This window comes from Belonocnema kinseyi, chromosome 8 (genome assembly GCF_010883055.1).
Source record: "Belonocnema kinseyi isolate 2016_QV_RU_SX_M_011 chromosome 8, B_treatae_v1, whole genome shotgun sequence".
NCBI classification, from domain to species: Eukaryota; Metazoa; Arthropoda; class Insecta; order Hymenoptera; family Cynipidae; genus Belonocnema; species Belonocnema kinseyi.
The window spans coordinates 31,956,548-31,965,741 of record NC_046664.1 but is presented as its reverse complement, the minus strand read 5'-3'; the positions used below and the strand labels follow the sequence as shown (position 1 = coordinate 31,965,741).

The 9,194-nt window shown below is 25.0% G+C and overlaps 2 protein-coding genes across 4 annotated transcripts in view; one reads left to right on the top strand and one right to left on the bottom strand.

Annotated features, from left to right (window-relative positions):
- LOC117179158 (serine palmitoyltransferase 2) overlaps positions 1-1,792 on the bottom strand; it is an 86,083-nt gene extending 84,291 nt beyond the window's left edge. The window contains exon 1 of the mRNA XM_033370858.1: positions 1,584-1,792. The gene's annotated coding sequence lies outside the window, so the exon portion shown is untranslated. The remainder of the gene's footprint in view (positions 1-1,583) is intronic.
- LOC117179159 (reticulon-1-A) overlaps positions 1-9,194 on the top strand; it is a 123,640-nt gene that overhangs the window by 39,278 nt on the left and 75,168 nt on the right. The gene's annotated exons all lie outside the window — the stretch shown is intronic.

The following is a 9,194-nucleotide window of genomic DNA, read 5'->3' as shown; positions in this document are numbered from 1 at the left end:
CGTTTAAGTACAAAGCTTAATAATAAAAGATGTAAAAAAATATATTTTAACAATCAATTCCAACGTCATCAGCCGGTAACGTTGTACACGAAAATACGAAACCTGGCGGCCACTAGGCGAGGCTCTAGAGGTTTCGTATTTTCGTGTGCAACGTTACCGGCTGATGCCGTTGGAATTGATTGTTAAAATATATTTTTTTACATCTTTTATTATTAAGCTGTGTACTTAAACGTAGTTTTCTTTCGGCTCTTGCATTTTTCAAAGTTTGAGACCGATATTTTATGTATAAAAAAAGCTCGAGCGTTCAAAATATGTTGAGGTTCAGAAAAAAGATGAAATAACTTTCAGTGAAGTTTCTACCAAAATGCAGTACATAAACGTACTTTATTGCACTCTAATACATTTCCCAAAGATTCAGCTCGATATTTTATTTACAAAAAAACTTCTCAGGTTCAAAAAAACATTCAGTGAACTGAAAAACTGTGGTCGGTAATATAGGTATTTAGCTGTGTCACATGCCCTTAAGAGCCAACAGTTATTCCGATATGAAGAATTTTAGTTGAAAGTAAATTTTAGTGATATTGTTTTTGTAAGTAACGGTTTATCATTTTACAAGAAATCTTCAAAGAAAAAAAAATAATGGTAAAGGACCTCTAGGTCATAACTATCTGATTTTTTTGTAAATTGACGGATGTGTATTGAAGGTCACCTTATACCTGACCGAGACTTTCTAAATAATTTTTTAAATATATTTTTCATCATTTATATGATCAAATTTGGCCGGTCTTTGAGTTTGTAAGTTAATTTAATCCTCAATTTTAAATTAAATAGACCCCAAAGTCAATAAGAAAAAAAAGTTATTAAATATATTTTTAGAAAATTATAATTGGTATAAAGGATCAGTATAAAAAATTGTCGTAACGTCAACATGTCACGAAACATGTACATAACGTTAATAAAATAATAAACGAAATAACTTAGTATGATTGCGATAGCTTTTTAAAAATAAATAATAATTATTTTTTAAATGCCGACGTAATACTGTCGATCTTTGGAATCAAAATTCAAGTAATATATTTTTTTATGTGCTGAAGAAAAAGAAATGAATTTGTGTAAAATAAATACGAAAAAGAATCTGCATGTTAACGTTTTGCACCTTGTTCTTAAATAATTATAATTATTAGCTTTTCACTAGCTTCACTGTTCTTATGTTCACAAGCGTACAATTCTTCATGCAAAGTCTCATTCTAATATTGTTTTAAACGAAAAAAGAAATATAGGAAAAACATTTATTAAGTATAACATTGTAATGTAATAAGTAACTTTTTTGCGCAAAAATAACTTTTATAAAGAAGGTATTGTTCAAATTAATTAGAGTATGATTCTCTCTTTTTATGTTTGAGTTTATTGATAAACATAAATTTCTGTTAGTTTCGAGAATATTATTAATCGTTCGACAATTCATTTGTCTTTCATCCTTAATATTTGTATTAAAGAGGATATGATTTCCCTGTATCAAAATGTATCATACTTTTCATACATTATTTCTTTCGTCACTTAAAATAATCTAAAAAAATCCATACCTTTTATAAATCTTAATGTCTTCAATTTTCAGTCTTTTCTTTCCTTTCCCTCTGCAGTTGAACAGTTTTTTTCTACCTTTTTGCAGAATCCTCGAATGTTAACATTTATCACATTTGGACACATTAAATGTAAAATTCTCAGATCTCTCCTTAATATCTTAAATTAAAACATAATCTCCATGAAAAAATGACACTGACAGTCAATTTAAAATTTTGAAGAACTTGTGTTTTTAAAATAGTTTAATGGGAAAGAAATCTAAAAATACTATTTATAGAAGTATTTACAAAAAAAAATATTTTAGATCTGTACTACTTGACGTCAAGCACTCAACTGGAGTATCAACAACCGCAAAAGTGAATGCTTATCCATATCCATACGATGCGTAACTATTTTAACCGTGATATCTATGAACTAACGTCACTTACTTTCGTTTTTTATCGATAATATGATTAATTAATTTTTCTGCGCAATGATTTTTAAAATGACTGAAAAAGCCTTGCATATGAAAATTTGCTGCGGAATTTTCGTATTATGAGTGAAAACTATTCAGTTTAAAAAAATTATAGGAATTGATTAAAATTGAATTCTTAATCAATCATTAAAAATTAATATTTTTTAAACATTGCAAGAAGTTCCAGTTCAACGATATTTTTAAAATAATTAAAAATGTCAAAAATAGTTTTCGAGCCTCAAAAATCGTTTTGCTCGAAGCTAATGGATTTAAATATCAAAATAATTAAAAATGATAATTTATCATTCGTTTTTCCATTTAATAATTGCATGCCTATATTATGTTTGCCCGAGACTAAAACTAATTACGTCCGCCAATCGCTTTGGCCTTCTACAACTATATGAGTATATTATCAGAAATAATTGAAGCCATATTTATCGTAGAAATGCGTTAAGAAATTTAGTGGGAATTCTACTATTTCTTGGATTTTTAATGAGTATTAAAATTGTCTTAAGTTTCCTGGGAAATTTTTAAATAATATATTGTTATGAGTAATTTATTTTAAAAGAATATTTTAAAGAATTTAAAAAGATTTCCATAAACAAAAGAAAAAAAGGAATATTTAAAGGTAATTTTTCTAATTATGCAGAATTTTTTTTAAATTTAAGGATGAAATAATTGTAAAAGATATTTCGAAGGGTTAGAAATTTATGCAGCATTTTTTTTAAATTTTAGGAACATTTGAATCATTTTTCATTTGTCGAAGTTTTGAAAAGTTTCAAGAACAATTTAAAAACTGAAGATACTTAAAATTTAAACAAAATGTAAGTTTTTAAAAGTTTCCAAAGTTTTTAAGAGTTTTGACGAATTTGAAAATTGTTTAGGAACAAGTCGAGTCATTGAAATATATGTTTGAAAATTCTTCTATTCCTTTTTCGGTTAAAATAGCAATTGTTTGGTCAAGGATTTAGTTATTTTGTTGAATATTCGTCTTTTCTGGTTCAGCTCAACTGTAATTTGTTCAAAGTTACTTTTTTATTGTTGAAAATCTAATTTTTTTTCTGAAAAATAAATGTTTTAAATTGGAAAATAAACTTGCATTTCTAGTAAAAATACACATTTTTTTGGTTGAAAATGCATGTATTTTTTTAGAAATTAGTATTTTTTGGTAGAAAATTAATATTCTTAGTTCAAAATTCACCTTTTTGACAGAAAATCCCATTATTTGGTTGAAAATGTTTTTTTTTTCATATATTTGGATTTAAAATTCATCTCAATGTTTTAAAATGTATCTATTTCGATTAAAAGTCGTCTTTTTAATAGAAAATTCATTGCTTTGGTTTAAAACTAACTTTTTGGCTGGGAATTCATATTTCCTGGTGAAAAATTAGTCTCTTCTGTTAAAAATGTCAAACTTTTTCTTATAATTAATAGAAAATTTTCAAATTATCTTTTATTTTGAAAAATGAATTCTAAAAGAAAATTTAGAAATATTCCATACGTTTCAGTGATTTCCCAAAATTTAAAAAAAGAATATGAAAGATCTTAAAACGAACTTTTGAAATTTTGCAATGTACCAAATTTTAGAAAAATTTCGAGTTACCTTAATAGATATTTAGTATAAAAAAGATTTAAATAATAATTTAAAACTTGCAAAGATTTCAATAAATTTAAAGAAAATTTAGATCTTTAAAGATTTCGAAGAAAAAATAAAGACTAAGTTTTTAATTTCTTTGGATTTAGCGATACATTATTAAAATGTTATAACAAAATACCATTAGAAATGTTATTTATTGTAATTTTAAGTAAATTTTACATTAACTATGTTATAATCAAATGATAATTTTAATTAAAATCTCCTAGTAAAAGATTAAAAGTAGTTTTTGTAATTACTCTTCAATGATTATTGTTTAATTCATTGCTAATACCAAAAGTAATTAACCAAAGATATTTTTACAACCGGGGAAAACCGGGAAATAACTGATAATCTGATGGAAAACGTTGATGAGATACTCTTTTGAGTGATAAAATCTATAATCAACTGCAAAACTATAAATGTTAACTTGACAAAGTCATTTAGTTCTAATTTTAATGGGATTTAATGACAATTTTTCGATAAGAAATCAAATAAAATCAAGAAAATTGAACGAGATACTTGCTTTTTAACGACCGTGTCCTTGGACCTTGAAAAGTTTATTATGCTATAATTTCCTTTTTCATTGAAGCATTGCTTTGCTCGCATATTGCTAAAAAATTATATTATTCATTACGAATAGAAAATAAAAATCGTGTAAAAATTGTATTTAGTTGATTCAAAGATTGCTCAGAAAAAATATGATGAGCGGAGAAGACGCTTACATTCAATAAATCTAAATTTGATTTTTGCAATAAAATCAGAATAAAATGATTTTTTGGTTTGAAAGGAAAATTGCGTAGATTTTAATTGTGACTGATTTTGTTTAGAATATGTATTGTTGACACTTATTTAATTTCAGACCACTTTATAACAATTTTGGGTTTATCTTTATTAATTACCTATAAAATATAAGAAACTATTTCTTTATAACGAGCTACTTATTGAGCAAATGGCATCTTATTTATTCGAAAACTTAACACATATATTCGCATAATAACCAGTTTTTTATCGCGCAGAATCGAGATTTTTTGTCGTCAGAAAATAGTGCCCTTTCAGGCATTAGAGAAGAAATGAAAATATACCATTTTTTCTAAATGCTTGGAAACGAGCTCATTTCGAGTTTATTTGTTTTTTTTTCTTCGTAAAAAAAAATAAACCTGTCATCGTGTTGCGTTTTATCATCTTTTAGACACGTTTTCAAATATTGGTCATTTTTTGAATTGATTAAAGAATTTTTTAAACTACTTCATAATTTATTAAGAGCGCTTGAGTTCAAAATTACTTAATTTTAGACTTAAGTTTTATAAATTGAAAGCCTTAATAGATGTACAACTAAAAATTTTAAACAATTAAAAATATAAAGCTTTTTTTACCTTGTTCAAATGTTTTATATATTGCGCTTTCAGAAAATTCAAAATAAGTTACTCTTAATTGACCTTTAAAATTTTCAAATCCGATCGGGAAGAAATCGGCAATTTGCAATCCGTCGTGGAATATCTACTTCGAATAAATATGGTTTGATGAAAATATTAAAATTAGTCTCTCAACTCTCCTTTGGAAAATATTTGATCTTTTCATACTTCTAAATACTACAGTTTTGACATTAATCAATTTCGAATTATTGAAATTAATTTTGAATTAATCTATATTTTTATCTTTAAAAATTTGGGTGCAACAGATATTAAGTGTTGTCTGTATGTGATAGTGAGTATTGATCGGTGCAGCTATTTCTCTGCATCCTGGGGTGTCCTGCATGAAACCACCTGTCCAGGGAGGTCGGTAGACCAATTTTGGTGAAGGATTTACCACTAATTTTAACCAAATTTAACAATTAATTTCACCGCACAATTTATATTTGTATTTATTTCAGTTATAGTTTGCGTCTTCCAATTTAATAGGATTAATCTTATTAAATTTATTTTGTATTAAATCACTAATTATCTACACCGATCAAAAACAATATAAAAAAAAGAACTGTAAAAATCTATATTTCATACAGAAAAATGCTAAAAATCAAATAAAAAAATCTAAAATATATTTTAAAAAGTATAATTTTTTAAAACATCGGACACCCAGAGAAATGTCTTCATGTGACAAAAGAATGTTTCATGACGTAAATGGAATTTCCTTTTAAATTTAAGGTTGAGAGTATTTTCATTTGTCTTAACAGTAATCCTTTTGTAGCAAAAATTTCCTTATGCTACTAACTTAACCTATTCTTGCAGCGAAATAATTATATTTGTGTAAAAAATATATTGACGTTGTTCAAAACAAAACAGTAAAGAGAACGATGCTTTTTTCAAGACAACTTTTTCTTTGAGTGGACGTTATAATTTTAATGTCAATTGTGAAATCCATGAAGTCATTGGTTCGCTTTCAACGATATTTGTGGACCGATCAAGTATAAATGCATAGTTCAGATTATACATTTTTTTCATGTACGTGGAAAAAAATGCCGCCAACTACATGAGTATTAATGTTTTATTTATTTATGTTAAAGCTTATTAACACTGTGAACTAAAAAGTAGGGTATAAAAAATAGAGTACGTGGTCAAAACCATTTCTTACGTATGATATTTTCAAGTCTGCGTATCACTGAAAAACAAAAGTTCAAAATAATCATTATTATAAATTAATAAATATATACGGGGTCATCTACAAATTACGTAAGGTGTTTTTCTGAAACTTTAAAATACAGCAATTTTATTGGATTTTTTTTTTCGGTTTGAAAATTGATATTTTTTGTAGAAATTGAATCTTCTTTGGTTAAAACTGCAATCGCCTTCTTAAAAATTAATGTGTATCGGTTAAAAATGAACTAATACTACTATATTTTTTAAAATTATTTTCTTATAAGTTGAAGATTCGTTATTTTAGTGAAGAATTTTTTTTATTGAAAATTTCACTGTGGTAATGATAATTCATTTTTTTCTTAGTTACAAAAAATTGTTTTCAACTTCAAATTGAACTATTCCATTTCTTGTGAAATATTTATCTTTTCTAGTTAAAAATTCAATTATTTGTTTGAAAATTCATGTATTTTGTGAAAAATTCCACTCTTTCTGTAGAGAATTAATTCCTTTGGTTGAAAATTTGAGTATTTGGATGAAAATTGATGTTTTTTGATGAGAAATCGTATTTATTTAAATTAAAAATAATTTTTTGTGCTTAAAACAGCAACTGCGTGGGTGAACATTTATCTGTTATAGTTGATGATTTAAGTATTCTGTTGGCGATTCATATTCTTTAGTTAAATATGACTGTTTTGATTTATATTTAAAAAAATCTTTTATCGAACTAATACAGTTTTATGTGAAAATTTATCTTTTAGGTTCCGAATTTGACTATTGGTTGAAAGCTGAATTTTGTTGTAAAAATTTATAATTTTACTTGAAAATGAGTTTCTTTGGTTGAAAATAGAACTGCGTACTTTGTTGAAAATGCTTTTAAAATTAATTTTCTTTAACTGAAAATTTAACTATTTGGTGAAAATGAACTTTTTTTAGATATTCAAATTCTTTGCGTAAAATTGGTCCTTTTCGTTTGGAAGTTCAATAGGTTTGAAGAAAATTAATTTTTTAATGATAATTTAACTACTCCATTTTGGATTCAAAATTGATCTTTTTCAATTTAAAAATTCAACTATTTGGTAGAAAAGTATTAAGTTTGTTGAAAATTCTCCCATCCAGTTAAAAGACGTTAGTATTTTTTGGTAATTCGTTCTTTTTGGTAGAAAATTAATCTTTTTGTTTGATAATTTAATTATTTGGTTAAAAATTCAAATATTTCTTAGAATGCTCCTCTTTCTGGCTTGAAAATTTAACATTTTGAATGAATTTTTTTTTGTTTATTTTCTAAAAAAATCTTTTCTAATTGAACATTCAAATCTTATTAAAAATGCAACAGCTTGTTTGAAAATGAATCTTTTTGATTGAGTATTCAACTATTTTGTTGAAAATTTGATTTGTTGTTGTTGAATTTGACTGTTTTTGATTAGAAATGAAAATCTTCTCTTTGTTAAAATATCACATTTTACATTTTTGGTTGAGAATTCATATTTTTTTGTTGAAAATAGAACTGCCTGGTTGAAAGTTGAACTACTTTGTTAATTTATAAGAAATAGTCAGATTTTACCAGATAATTAATTTATCTTAAAATATTAGAAAGAGGTAACGTCTCGTAAAATTTTTTTCTCAATTGTGAGCATGCATTAGGTTAATTAATTTGCATGATTGCATCAGAAGCACTTTTCGCGTCTTTAAGAGTCTTCTTTAATAAAGATAATTACTCTTTTTATAATACTCACATTATCAGAAATTCAAATGATCAGAAATAAAAATTAATCCATTTTTGACTTTTTGTGAAAGAATGTAATTAAATGTTGAAAATTGACAAAAAAATTAATTAAGAAATTAAAAAATATGTAATGAATAAAAGTTATCATGTATGTAATATATGTGTATGTAATAATATATGTAATTTGTTATAAATAAAAGTTATAATATATCTACCCCGAAAGGGAAATGGCTTAATGGTGTAATAATAATAATAATAATAATAATAATAATAATAATAATAATAATAATAATGCTATATAATATGATATATTATAATAATATAATGTAAAATTAATGTATAATTTAATAATTGATTTTGTTTACAATATTAAACTAAAATATTTTGTTTAAAGTTTTGCGACATTTTTCATGTCCAAATGCGGATTTTGCAAATTCCTAGTTTATCGACGTATTGATTGAAACTAACTTGTCGAGAACTAACTAATGTGTCTTTTACTCGAAAGATGGCGCACGTTTCCTTTTTAATGCTTAAAAATGTTTAAAATATTACATTTTGAAATATATAATATTTAAGGATTATAACATTTGGATTTTAAAGTAAATTATTCATTTATATCATTTTTTGTATCCTTGGACAATTATGTGCATGTTCTTATTATTTCTTAATGATTCTAAATAATTCAAACTTTATAATTAATTAAAAAATAACAAAGAAAATAAATTTGTTTATATTAATTCAAACATAAGTATAGTATAAAACTATCGATCAGTGTCTTTGTTAATTACTATTTTATAATCACGGTTTAATATTTTGATGTACGGAATTATTTTTCAAAAATAATAAATTATATCCTAAAACTTAAACAATTTCAAAAATTGCCTTGTGAATTTTTTTGTCTCAAATTATAAATTCGGTTTGTTAGAGGTTCATTGTGTCTACCTGCACGATTTTACTTCGGTATCTATGGAATGACGCCAAATTCGATTTAATCCAGTCTATTGCATTATTCTATTTCGGGCTAAAAGCCAGGTTTCGAGCCACATTAACTTCTTTGTATTAAGCTACATCTTTTCGTCAAAGTCTAGATTTCTTTATTAATTTTTTGTAATTAAATTCTACAATTTGCATTTAGTTTCCAAATCATTACGAAAATTGATTTAAAAACTATTTCTGCGAACAAATTACTGAAATGGTTTCTCAGATCAAAATGAATTGCCAAATAGG